This window comes from Temnothorax longispinosus, chromosome 5 (genome assembly GCF_030848805.1).
Source record: "Temnothorax longispinosus isolate EJ_2023e chromosome 5, Tlon_JGU_v1, whole genome shotgun sequence".
NCBI lineage: Eukaryota > Metazoa > Arthropoda > Insecta > Hymenoptera > Formicidae > Temnothorax > Temnothorax longispinosus.
The window spans coordinates 18,455,496-18,467,967 of record NC_092362.1 but is presented as its reverse complement, the minus strand read 5'-3'; the positions used below and the strand labels follow the sequence as shown (position 1 = coordinate 18,467,967).

The following is a 12,472-nucleotide window of genomic DNA, read 5'->3' as shown; positions in this document are numbered from 1 at the left end:
ACATCGCTTCTCGTCACGTAGAATACAAGATGGAAAAAAGATAAATTACTTCCATTAGAGGAGCCATTAACGGATCTCAAGCTACCACAACTTTTATTATTCGAGTTTTTATATAATTATGGCTTAAGTTCTCCGATACTGATGAGAGTGCATAAATTTTTTAAAACGTTCTGTAGGATTAATAACAGAAAAAAGTTGTTTTTAATTGTGGTAATTATCGTTTAAAACTAATTGAGTTTTAATTTTTTAACCCACTAAAAGATTCTCAGTAGAAACATTACATTAGTATTAATTTATGAAATTCACATAAATTTAAATAACATTAAAAAGCAGTACGTGTTATCTGTTCCAAAAAGTACAATAATGGGTAATTCACTGTAACAACAATAAGAGTCGTTTTTTGATTAATGTGAGAGGAAACATAATCGTAGTATAATAAAATGTGCCCTCCGGTACTATGAAAAACCCGGCAGAATTCGAGAGATCTAGATGACATTATACACGCCACTGTTTGCTCCACAATGCATACATTCTGCTAAATCCGTTGCTCAAATTTACAAATCCGCCAGCGGCTATTATTGAAGTTAATACATATCGCGATATACAACGTCGAGCTTGTCGTTATGCTTGTTATGTAACTATAGAGAAATAGAGAGTTGTGTTTGAAAATTCTAACATATTCAAACTTTAAGGACTGTTATTGCAAATAAAAAAAGATATATTGTTTAATTTTGTCAAACTTTTGTATTTCGTTAAGTAATTAACGGAAGGATAGGAAACACGAATTTATAATACTTATTATAATAAGCAATCTATAATTAGTACAAGAACTTTCAATATTTTTACATAAAAAGATTTTTTAAGAATTAGTCAGTTATAGATAAATGCCTTGTCAGCATTTTAAATAATTACATTAATCAATATTAATATGGAAATATTACTCAAATAATGAATATATCTTATAAAGAATAATATTGGAGAATATATTGAATGTAATTTTGCACGCCGCATTAGCGCGATACAGCGCGTTGATAGCGTTCAGATCAATCAATCATTTTCGAAACTTGCTGAAAACGTAACACCCGACTACGATTATTTTAAGCTCACAGTCAAGAAGGTAAATGATCCATCTACTCTTAAAATGTCGGATTTTATCGACGGGCGAAGCCCGCACTCGTTTAGAAGAAACGACATCGTAAAGTCGAATTTTACGAGTGCAATCCCGAAAATCGCGTGAATTAAAACGACGCGATCTGCAAGTACGAAGAAATTTAATTACCGTTCACAAACTCACGAAATCGTTCGATAGTCCATTGAATTACAATCAAAAGAGCAAACGCTTGAAACGTACGAATAATAAAATTGCTGACAAAAACGACGAAAAAATTTCACCGATACAAACTGTAGGTACCTTGCATCATTTAAGATAATAAACGTAAATGTTATTTTTGTATATCTATAACATTAATAACTAAGAATAAGAAAATTGCATAAGATTTGATATTCATTTTCAAGAAAATGTAATAATACGATTTGTTGATAATATTAGTTATTATTGATAATTCTGTAGATCAGGAGAAGTGTCGAAATTTCTGCTCGGAAAAATTTCGAGCTCTGCAATAAGTGCAATTACGCTCAATTGATTGCAATGACCGAGTTCATGCATGTGCAATTTTTTAACAGCTAATGATTAATGTGCTACCCTGAAGCAACAATACGCACATACTGATGTGAGACGACCATCAGAGCTCTGTCGAACATCGCTCGGCAGTCTTTTACTATAGCTCAGTCATCCAGAACCGCATTAATATGACTAATGAATAAGTACTTTAATTAAGGAAACGATATCTCAGGTACATTCTAGATGAATATCGTGGCTAAATCAAGTTAAATCAATTTTCCCTCAGGAAACGAAATTAATTACTCATCGGTACATGAGTGGTTTAATCACGTCTTTCGTCTTCTGTCTATTCGACGTCGAATATCATGCTTAGAATACGTTTCAAGCGTCTTCAAATCTTGGAACGTTTAAAGAGATGAGCATCATTCACAGTTCTAAGCATGAATAGAAGCTATTACAAAAATTTCAAGTATATATATAAATATATTATCTTAAACGTTTATAAATGTATAAAGTACAGCTATTCCATGTGCTTGTTCTTATCTCATAACGTAAACTCGAAAAGTTAAAAATAAAAAATAAAAAAGGATTGCAATCGATAAAAATTAAAAGTATAAAAATAAAAATAAAACAAGATGATAAGTAGCATATGGTAAAATAATTTCTCGCTGTAAATTGGGTATTGCTAAATATGTATTTCTGAAAAACAGTTAATGAGACATGATTATGGCGAAAGATGATTGCCCACAATAAAACGATCCCGACGCCACGACGTATACGGTCAACTATTAAGGATAACGGTGTCTCTGATCGAACTGTCACTTTTAATCGGACGTCAAGAAGACGCGCGGCTTAACAGTCAGCCAGTCGGATGACCGACTAAACTTCACGAGAGCGACCGACCTTCGTTCAGCGTATCCTTGACACGCTTTCGAAAAGACAACCAGCGCGCGGCGCCGCAGCCGCCGCCGCCGACGCGAGTCACGTTTGGCGTTTGCATTCGCCGAGGAAGATTTTGCCGAGGATGACGGACATGCCGCATGTGGGCAAAATCACGGGGGCCACGTTACGTAAATGTCCGTTATAGGGCAATGCATACTGATGGGGTGATCAAAGCGAGCGGTCACGGCCCACCGACATGCAATTGCACCCTAGAGCTGTCAATGCACAGCGCTGGCACTACACAGTAATGCGAGCTAAATGGCGACATAGTGTCCAGAAAAATAGTGCGTATGGTGACAATCCTCTCTCTCTACTCTTTCCGCGCAAAATATTAAACACATAACACCCATGCACATGATATCGACAATGAATTATATCTGTTACATTCTTATCATATATCGTTATTAAATTTTAGAGAACATCTTTTGCTATCAATGCTGTAATGCCGAATAGAATAAAAAATATATATATAATATATTTTAGTGAGAAATTCTTTGACACAAGTGGAGTTTACTCCTTCATATAAGAAAAACGGACGCTTTATATCCCATGCATGGCAAGGATAGCGTTACGCAAAGTATCGGCTTCGATAGTAGAAATATCTTTGAGACTATTGAAGTGGGTTGTCCTTTTAGTGCACTCGCATGACTCCCACTTCTATTATGGATCGCATACTGGCATTGCACGCCGTCGAAATGGCCGTATAGGTATAGCCGATACGGTACGATCCCCCTGAATTCGTGGCCACGCTGCACTGGGAGCGACGGAGAAGACAGGTATAGAAAAAGCGACGGTTCGGATATCGTTTTCGGCAAATGGAAGAGGCAGGTTTCCACATTCGGCGATGGAAAACGGCTGCCACCGACTGAAATTGACTCGCGGAATCGCGACGTGGAAAAGCGGATGCGGCCTAGACGTGCGTCATGACCTCGTCGAGCGTGCAATCGGTATGGACGGAAATGTTTCGAATTCGAGGGAATCTGCGTTTCTCTCTTTATGTCTTACTAGTGTAATTCCCTTCGGAAAACCCTCCACCAGACGCGTTTCTGGCAAAACATTGAATAAATTCCGAATTTATTCGTGATTCGTTTTGAAATTTGCATTTCGCTTTGAAATCTCACAGTATTCTCTCGAATCTTTCTACGATTGTTTGTCTATTGCAAACAATTTGCTATTTGATTGTAGTTTGATAAAATATTTGTTAATTAAACACATTTATAACGTTAGTGTTAATATTAATTAGAAGCGTTGCAATAATTAATATCAACTGCGATTTGTACGTACAATTAACAAATAAAGTAATATTAACATTATAAATATACTCAATTATATAACGTAATATTTATAATAATATAAAAGAATCTTTCAATTGTACATTTTTTTATACATTACATTACATTTTTATTAGATTATGTTCAGAAATTTATATAAATTTTCCATGATTTATTTATTATCAATATTTATATGTAATAGTTTAAAAATAAGGAACAATCCTTAAGAATTGATAATTAAACAAATTATTTCCTCTTGTTGACAATTTTTTATCAAATATACGTATATTGCTCAACAATATTGTAATGTCCTATACATAATTCATTTTTAATATTGGGTAATTGAGAGAGCTCTTATTAAATAGCTCAGTTATCACAATTTAACTTCAAGTAGACAGTATTTATTCAGCTCATTTCAATTCTTGTCTGAAGGAAGGCGTTGTACGCCTGAAAAATCACGAAATAAAAAATTTAATCTAATAATCTGACAGAATCTGACCGCAAAGTTTCCGGTGAAGAAATGCAAATATAACGAAAGAACAAAATATTTTCATAAAACGTAATAGCCTCCGCAAATTATATTTGAGAAAGATGTTCTCACTTTAACTTTTATATTATATTATAATACAATTTTTTATTAACACGACTGGAAATCGTACACTTAACATTCAAGAAGTATATTCTAAGTATCCTGTATAACAGATAATTTAAGAAGTCTCCGATCTGTAGACAATCTCTCATCTAAATTATTTTAAAAAATTTCAATATACTTATTTTCAAAAAATCGTATTATGGCTAGACAAATAGCATCAAAAAACATTTTCTAAACTCGAAATTACAATTGTGTTACGATACTCTTTATCGTTTTTTTAACGAATTCAAAAATTTTCATAAGTAATGATAATAAATCAAATCTTGGAACTTAGCGTATCAAATGTCGGTCGTAAAGCCATAAGAAACAGAAAAAGAAGAAGAAGAAGAAGAAGAAGCATCATCAGGGTGTAATGACGACTTAAAAACGTCACCATTGGAAAGATACTCCCCGAGTACTTTACCCCAAATACCGAGCTCCGTTATTACCGTTCCCGCCCATCGCCATATTTCCTTACGAGGCTCCTCTCTCAAGAGGACGGGCATCCCGGCGCGGCGCTCGCGCGCCCGGAAAATGGAGTTTACGTAATTTCATCAACGGTCGAGACGGGAGAGAAGCCGGGTGAACGCGGGGAGGAAGGAAAATGCGGGGAAAAGGGGGATAGGGGGGGAAGAAATGCACATTGTCCCGGGAGGAGGTCGCCGACGGTGCAACCACCTGAGAGAGAGAGAAAGAAGTAACTTTGGTTCCTTTTATTACTTCGCCCGATGGAGAACCACCGCGCCAACAGAGAAATGAAGCCAATCAGCTTCATCGAAACTTTCTCTCCGGCATGTTTGCGTGGAAGTGGCACTTACGTGTTCGTTCGTCCGTCGCGCGCTGACCTTTCGCGGACGCCACGCCGGGCTAATTAAACTCCATCGGAGAAAAAGCACGCGCACGGTGGAAAAGCTCGAACCCAGGTTCGTCGTCGCCGTCGAGCTTTGTCGACGAGTCCTTTTTGTACGGGGGCGCGATAATAAATGACGCGAGAAGAGGAGCCGCACGTCCGGCGTAACCTCGGTGACGTGGGTGGCGCAATGAGAAATTGCATCGCCAACTTGGCATCGTTCGGTTACACCTCCGGTTAACGATCTCAATGTCCCCCGAGCGTCGGGCGAGAATAACACGGTTCTCCGGTGTTGCAAAAAAAAAAGGACAAAGCCATGTCATTTTATTACATATTTTGAAGATGAGAAATGACGAAATATTTAGATTACTTCTTTGGAGGTTCTTCTTGTAATTGTATCTAATTTGCATTAAAAATTTCACAATTGCCTTGTGCTAATAATTTTTACGTTAAAAACACTAGTAGCTATTATATCAAAACTAGCGATAGCATTTTTGTAGAGAAGAAAGTAGCTAGAACTTATCACGGCATTAATAATTAATACCATTGTCTAAAATTGGTCTTCAATATTTATTTTATAAATTTACTTTTATATATTTAAAAGTAAATTTCTACAATCTATTTTTAAGCAATTTATTTCCCTTTCTCGTGCAGGTTACTTCTGTAAGATTTATTTCTTGAAAGTATATTTTTACAAACTGTTTTTTTAACATGTAGCTATAAAAAATGTGAATTAGGGGAATTATTACCTTCCGTACCACATTGCGCGATGAAATATTACATTCCTGTATTTCTCTATATGCTTTTCAACACAAGTACAATTCGTTATATATGTATATGCATTATACACATATAAGACGCGATTATATATATATATATATATATATATATATATATAAATCCAATCCATCAGAAATTCATTCTTGCAAGACGAGTTATTTCCGACTAGCTCTCGATAACGATGCGGCAGCGCAGTTACTTCGCCCTCCATCTTTCTCTCAGTTGCGTCACAAATTCGATATCATTTTACGGTCGTTGCCGACGTCCTACGGGACTTTAATGTTTTATTTCGCTCAGGGCTGCCTTTACGTGTGGCTGTTCAAGCGTTCGCCTTCATAGATTCGAGATAAAAATTATAATTAAATAAATAATTATTTAAAAAATATATAATATATAGGTATATCTACAACTAATATATCACGATAAGCGATGAGTTTGGCAGAAGTTGTAATTGTTCATTTAACTATATACAATAGTATTTAAATACCAATTTGCATGCATAAAGTAAATTTTCTTCGCAACTTTATCAATTTTCCAATTTAATAAATTTTTTTACAAATTATTGTTAGAATAAAATAATTTCCATATTGTTTGAAAACAAATTTATTTCTCGTATTCTTTCTGTTAGATTTTGTTAAAAAACTTTTCTTCTTCTAAACGAAGAGCCGCTGTGACAGCCCTGTCCTCGTTGCGATGCATTTCGCCATGCACTTCTTTCAGAAACGTACATCCATGTGTATTTACGTTGGAATAGCCCGTGACGATCGCAAAGATGTGTTCGAAATGGTAACCGAACGTGACGAGAACACGTGGATAGCCACGTGAAATCGATGCAGGACGGCAAGCAGATCGAAAAGAGGCGCGGCGAAACGTGAGCAGACGTTCTTCACCGCATTCTCTTACCATTTTAACTTCTATCTCGCGCAGTTCCACGCGATAACCTTTCCTTCTTACCGTTTATCTTAAGTAAAAAGGTCACGACAATTTTATTGATATTCGCCGATGCAACATTTAACAATTAAAAAAAATCCAGCTCATTATGCTCGTATATCACGCTTATTAAAACAAAGTAACTTTTTCTTCTTGCCACATTCGTGTGATTATAATAATTATCAGATGAAATTAACGTGCATGGTCACATAGATATGTGTTAAATAATTAAATTATTATTATTAATCAAGTCATAAATATGTTAATTAAATTGCTTGGTATCTGTGTAAAAACTAAATAAAAATCTCTGTCATTTAGATGGGAGAGAGTTTATAATTAAACGATTTATGATTTCATGAATTTTTGAATTATTAAATAATAGCTTCTGCCGTAATAAATTATATAAGCATTTACTAAATACACAACGTCGAATTAAAATATTTTTTTCGACTTTTCTTTTCAAATTAATAATACGAATAATATAATAATAAATAACAATTACAAAATACATGTGTTGGAATAAAAAATTTAAGCTATGTTTTTATTTTTTTAATAAAAATTCTCCAGCGTATTTTTATGTACGCGTAGTAACATAAACAATATTTTAGGCAAGCAACATTTTGGAGCACATAAAATAACACGTGACTAGGATGACGCTCGTAGCAGTGCCATTAAGAGCATATTTCGGTTGTTGTAAGCGGTCGGAAGCAGATTATGTTATCCTATTGTCAGACGTATAATCATATTTCACGGTGGCAAAACGCGCCGACTGTTGATGGCGTAATTAAACTGTAATAAATTCAACGGTACGCCATTAGATAATGAGTGCGCCAGCTGGACGTAACGCGTGCCGTTTAGGTCCGTTCGTTTCGTAATTAATCCCGTAAACGCAATAACGCGTTCCGCGGTGAATTTTCCCACGATGAATTTACCACCGCGAGATTATCTGCCAGAGCAATGTTATTGCAAAACGATTGCTACTCATTGATAGACGCGAAGTACCTGCTTTGATATACGCGCTACGCGCCGCTCGATTACGAAAAACGAGAGTATAGCCAATCGCTAATAAACCTAGAACTAGAATGGTAATTGCATATGCATTATTAATACTGATTAGCATGAAAACAATACCTATACAATACCGGAGAAACTGTGACATCATGTGTTTTACTTTTAATAAAATTCTCTCGAATTGACCTCATTAAAAAGAAAAAATTTCAAACGAGCAAAATTTCGAAAATTTTTGTATTTATAAATGTATTTTTAAAAATTTAATATTTAATATCTTAAAAATAATACAAAATTAAAATTTGAGAGAAATTCTTCAATTTTAATAGATTATAAAACTTAAATGTATTTTACACATTTACTTACTTTATTGTCAATCGTTTACAATTAAAAAATTATTCGCCTGACAATAATGTAAGTAAGAAATAATATATATAATCTAAAAAATTCGTAGAAACTAATTTAAATAACATATCAAGTTTAATTAATGATACCTTGATTTATTGAAACATCAAAAAAGATTATCATATCGAAGTACATAACGTTGCCGAAGTTTCGCCTCATATATGCATCTGTATTTTAATGCACGCTACAATTTGCATTTTCACAAGCGGCAAGGTGCGACAATTTCGCACTGGTCTGTTCAATATGGTCAAACAACGTTATCTAATTTTGGTTTTGTTTTACCGCGGCGGACCGCAGACCGAGCACGCCGATGCGTTCGGCGGCGTTGCAGCAAAGATCGGGTTTTCCTCTTGAAACCGCAATCAGGAGCACGTACATTTGTGCAAGTGCCGCGTAATACTCTCACCATCTGGAATGCCAGTGCGATGAAACAAAAAGCATCGTTTGAATGTCCAACGGCACTGGCTTTGCTAACAGCGTCGCGAGTTAATGCAATTGACGACAGATAAAGCTACGTTGGAATTTATTTTTATAGAAATTATGTAGTCAGCTTTGTTATTATTTTTCTTATTGAGAAAATAGCTGTAACATAGTTTACTTTAATATTATTTTTGTAATTTAACATTTATTTGAATAACGTTCTTTATTTATTCAAATAATTTTATTGTAATTCTCTTTAAAATGAATAATTTTGCATATTGAGAAACAATCCAAGTGCATAAATACCTACAATATCAGCTGTAAAGAATTTTAGTTATTCAAGCATAAGAGAGAAAATGTAAATCGTGTACATATAGAAACAAAATATATGCCATGTACATTGTAAACTGCGAAATAAACGTAATTAGATCGATATCTCAAGATTTCTCGCTATTTCAATAATTTTTTAATGAAAATAGAATGTTGCTTTCAATCGCGACAACTTTGCGCGTTAAAAAATTAAACTCCTTTAAGCGTGACGATGTTGGAGTAAAGTGCGCGAGCCTTTCGTGAGATAATGTGCCAGGATATAAGTCATTGACCTAAGTTTCAGCAAGAAAATATTGCTATAAGAGACAACAACGCCGACAAACAAGAGAGTTATGGGTGAATCTTCTTTTATGAGCCATAACAATAATTAGAAAATGTTTCTTTCGCATTACGATGTAAAGCGCAAAATGAAATATAAATTCTTGATAATAAAAATAAAATTGAATGAAGGAATTTATTTTAAACACAAGCATAACGTCTTTTTCATAACTTACGAATGAAAAAAAATACGCAATGTTCTTTACAATAATTGTCAAAAAAATTTCCGTACATACGTCATACTTTTAAAATGTTATTCAAACTTCTTGCAAACAAAACAACGCTCTTGATAAAAAAAGATTCATCATTAGTATTATATCTGCAGCCGTAGAAAATATCGTATCTGCTATAAAAATATCTATTTGTGCCTTGTAATACGTTTATTTTTTTCGCTTCACTTACAAATATGATTATTTGCATTTAACTAAAAGAAAAAAATTACGTATGTATATATTGTAATCGAGCTTATAAACAACATGAAAAAATATAAGATCTCATTATAGTACTGGCTTCTGGTCAGACTCATTGGGAAATTAGTCTTTTCAAGCGTGACGGGCGTGTGGCAACTCTCGAGCCTTTCGTGTGAGATAAGGCTCCAGGATATGCGTCGTTAGCCCGGGAGCCGGTGGAGGAGGAAACATTCGCGGGAAGAATATTGCGGTATAGAGGTGAGGGAGACAGAAAGAACGGCATACCGCTCCGCGCACAAGTGCAACGCCTCGTATAGAGCGAGCGGAGAGAGTATCTCGTGTCGTGCTGCACTTCCGCTCCGCGAAGTAAATCGTGTGCATTGCAGTGCAACGGACCACCGGCGGCTGAGCGTAACGCGAGGCGAACCACCGGCACGTAAGATTATGAAATTCGATAGAATAACGTCATTGTGCTAACTCCTTAATTGCCGCACCGTAAATTCCGCTGCGTTCCGCAGCGGCAACGTACATACGAGAAACGGGCGCACACTCCTGTAGCACGAATAGCCTCAATGAAACTCGTCGACGATTCACGAAATTCATTAATTTGTACAATACGTTTGTACGGTACAATTAATACCATACAATCAATATTGTACAGTAATATCGATAAGAGAGCAAAGAAGAATATGATCTACATCAAGACATTGCTCTGCAAATAATTGCTAGATAAAAGGTCATAATATATACATGTATGCGTGTTGTTATCGCGTAGCATTTACAGGTGCTGGAAGAAAATGAGGCTGAAGAAAAAGAATATTTCTTGAGGCATATTATATACTTGATCAATGACTACGTTTCCAAGGTTATAGTGAACTTATTGTGATCACCGTCAGCATAAAGATAGAGTTTAGATTTAATCTCTGATAGAATCTAAAATCTCTATGGAGGTAAAGAGGTTTATACTTTCCAAATTCAAGCGGAAATTCAGTAGACATGAGTCATATGTGACTGTGGTATACACGTTTCCAAATTTTATCCTTTCTCCTAGCCAAGATATTTCATCACTTCTGTATTAAATCTTTTGTTCACTTTATTATAATATCGATCTTTTAAATCAAACGAAAATGATGTATAAAATTTTTAAAAATTGCGGCTACAGAAATATATTATAAAAGAAATACGAATATTAATAGATATTAAAAATTATTTTACAACTTTAAAGAATGTTAATATTATTCATGTTATGCACTATCTGAACCCGCACAATGAATATTTAACAGTCTCTATTTGCAGTAAAAGTTATAAAAGTTAATCCAGATCGTTAAAGTTGGATGATTTATCTGTTATTTATGCATGTGTATTATATGTGTTATTTATCTCACGTTTTATTGCTATGCTTAAAGTCATGAATAACTTCACATTTTGCATAAAATATATATAATATATATAAATATAATTAACATGTTCGATTTTAATACAATCGATATTCGAAAAAAAATACGAGTTTAATAATAAAAAAAAATTATTCCAGATTAAGCGAAAGTCCTACGAAAGTGACGGAAGGAACGAGTTCTAGAATCGGTGAAAGTATCGAAGAAAAAAAAATTTTAAAAAAGGTTAATTGAGGAACCGGACATGATTATGGTTTAGTCTGACGAAATGTAGACATAATGACAGTGTAACAGTTTCATCGAACAGGCTGAAAGTTCGGTGGTAATTACACGATAAAGACTATAACGTCATTACAGTAACGACAACATCGTTGCAAGCGATTTACATAATTTAGTAACACCGTTATTATAAACAAGCAAGTGTTTCAAGAAGATCTAAGTATGTGAATTTAATTCTAAGAAAATTATATTACATAGTTTAAGCTAAGAAGATAAAAAAGAATATTGAATATATTATTATCTTATTTAAAATAGGCAAAAATCGTGTGTCTGTTTCTAAACCACTCTAAATATATATTTTTAAAATAATGAAGATTACATGTTATAACATTACTTATGTAAAGTTATGCAAAGCTTTGTAGCATATAATCTTCTTTTTTTTGTATAATATAATAGTAACATAATGAATCTTGACAGCAACAGCTCGTAACGGTGAATGCGTGACGTAAATACATTTTGCCATACCCACATTTAGACATTTGAAAAAGCGCGATGCAAAACATGAATTCTCATCGTTGAGTCGCGGAGAGATCGATTCATTCCCCACAGGATTACAATTATAGCGCGGAACCACTCGCCGAAATCATCGACAAGCCGTCGAAACCAGATCACACCCGCGTCATGTCCACCACACACCACTCCACCGTCCACTCGGCGAAGCCGTAACAACACCGGATGCCAATCGAGAAAAACAAGTCCACATACCGCTGAGTCTGCCAGGAATGGCGTGCAACGATCCCACGAAGAGGACCGACAACAGGAGTAAACGTATCCTCGTGGCCATGTCGTCTTGGATGGTTGTCACCGCGATATTGTTCTAACGGTCGTGTTCGATCCGCCGAATCTTCTCGTCTGAGGACAAGACCTCATGTAATCCCGGTTC

At 34.9% G+C, this 12,472-nt stretch overlaps 1 protein-coding gene and 1 long non-coding RNA gene across 2 annotated transcripts in view; one reads left to right on the top strand and one right to left on the bottom strand.

The window, feature by feature from the left end:
• Positions 1-12,472, bottom strand: part of LOC139813179 (uncharacterized) — a 53,460-nt gene that overhangs the window by 11,963 nt on the left and 29,025 nt on the right. The gene's annotated exons all lie outside the window — the stretch shown is intronic.
• LOC139813180 (uncharacterized) lies at positions 10,044-12,002 on the top strand. The gene is made up of 3 exons (XR_011732060.1): positions 10,044-10,352; positions 10,701-10,866; positions 11,451-12,002. It is a non-coding gene; the product is annotated as an uncharacterized lncRNA (long non-coding RNA).